Source organism: Elephantulus edwardii, unplaced genomic scaffold (genome assembly GCF_000299155.1).
Source record: "Elephantulus edwardii isolate Elephantulus edwardi_28Jun2011 unplaced genomic scaffold, EleEdw1.0 scaffold00034, whole genome shotgun sequence".
In the NCBI taxonomy this organism is placed as follows: Eukaryota; Metazoa; Chordata; class Mammalia; order Macroscelidea; family Macroscelididae; genus Elephantulus; species Elephantulus edwardii.
The window spans coordinates 21995508-21997517 of record NW_006399784.1 but is presented as its reverse complement, the minus strand read 5'-3'; the positions used below and the strand labels follow the sequence as shown (position 1 = coordinate 21997517).

Genomic DNA, 2010 nt, shown 5'->3' with positions numbered 1-2010 from the left:
TGAAGATGAGTGTGGCACTATGATTAGAGGAACACTTACCAACAGTCTGTGCTATACAGATGACACAATGTTGCTTGCCCAAAGGGAAAAGGACTTGAAGCACTTGCTGAAGACAATCAAAGACTTCAGCCTTCAATATGTACTACATCTTAGCATCAAGAAAACAAAAATCTTCATGACTAGACTAATATGCAACATCCCAATAGATGGAGAATAGACTGAAGTTATCAATTTCCTTTTACTTGGATCTAAAAATCAACACTCAAGACAGGAGCAGTCAAGAAATTAACAGATATGCTGCACTGGGGAAATCTCTGTCAAGGACCTCTCCAAAGCGCTGAAGAACAGTAATATTAGCTTAAAAAACTAAAGTACAACTGATCTCAGTCATGGTATTTTCAATTGCTTCATGTTCACCTGAAAGTTCAACAACATAAAAAAAAAAAGAAAAAATCAAAGAAGAACCAATGTCTTTAAACTGTGCCAAAGGCAAAGACGTCTGAATAACCTCTGGACTGCAAATAACAAAACAAATCTGTATTGAAGGAGATACAATTAGGGTGTTGCTTAAAGGTAAATATAGAGAAACTTGGTCTCGAATACTTTATGTTGTGAGGAGGGGCTAAGCCTTGAGGGTGGGAGAAAGGGTAATAGTACATCCATCATGCTGAGAAAGGTATAATGTACACAAAAGAGAAAAAGACCCTCAATGAAATGGATTGACACCATAACTGTGAAAACAATCTCCAGCATGTTTGAGATCATGAGGATGGAACAGGATAAGCCAAGGTTCTGATCTGCTCTCACAGAGTCACTATGAGTCATAGTCAATATGATGGCACTAACAACAAAGTACAAATAACTTACTTATACTTACAATCTTTAAATAGAACCATGACAGTTTTTTTACCTCATATTGTGTCAAAAAAGAAACTCCATGCTATATAAACAGAATAAAAATTGAATGTGAAACCACAAAATGCAAAAACCAAATCAATCGTCACATACAGAAATAAAAATTACAACAGTATGTGAAGAAGTGATTCATTTCATCAGGGGAAGAAATAAAAAAAAAAGAAATATTTACCAAAAAAATAGCTATTTTTCAAATTAATAATGCTCAAAAAAGTGAGAATGAGATTAAACTGATCCTTTATTACATCCCTAGTAAATTTTGCCAGAAAGTATTATATTAATAATAACTAAACATATTAGTTGTGTTAAAGTAAGACTTTATTAAAATTTTGCAAAAACTAGTAATCACTAAAGATTTTTTAAAAGTTAATGCAGAAGATTCAAAACTGAGAAAACTTTTAAGTTTGTATTTTTGGAGCATAGTTTGTAGTCAATTATTAGCAGCATTTGGTCTCTTCTAGTTCAAAAAATACCCATATACTTTAGGGGGGGAAATTGGACAGAATCACCCATCCACACAGCAGGAAATAGAATATAAAATTAAAGCATTTTTTACAAAAACTTTCAGACACAAGGGAATCTTTCAATATAAGAAAGAGAACTGCAAAGATCCATTAAGGTGTCCAAATAAAAATCTTACTACGACAATACTTCTGTAATATTATATAATAATAAAACAATGTGGTGGTGGTGGTGGTGTTGTAATTATTGTGTATGGTAGAGCTGGAACTGACCCATAGTTCACCCTCCAGCTAGTTTTCAGAGGCAGTTAATCACACAGGAAGAGACTGCCCATTCTTCTCCTGCAGAGCAGCTAGTGGCCTTGAACCTCATGTCTTTGGGATTGTAGCACAGTTCCTTGCCACTAGGTCACCAGGGATCCCTAATATTATACATTGTTAGATTTTTATGTGCTATTGAGTTGACTACAGCTCATAGTGACCCTATATATACAGCAGCTCTGAATCCTGCCCTGTCTGCAGCCAGTCGCACTAATTCTGACACACCAACCTCCTTGGCCCCAGTTACTCTATCAATCCATCTCATCCTGGATCGTCTTCTCCTACACTGTCCCTCCACCATTCCAGGCATGAT

The 2010-nt window shown here is 35.5% G+C and overlaps 1 protein-coding gene across 1 annotated transcript in view; it reads right to left on the bottom strand.

Annotated features, from left to right (window-relative positions):
* LRBA (LPS-responsive vesicle trafficking, beach and anchor containing) overlaps window positions 1–2010 on the bottom strand; it is an 874405-nt gene that overhangs the window by 788375 nt on the left and 84020 nt on the right. The gene's annotated exons all lie outside the window — the stretch shown is intronic.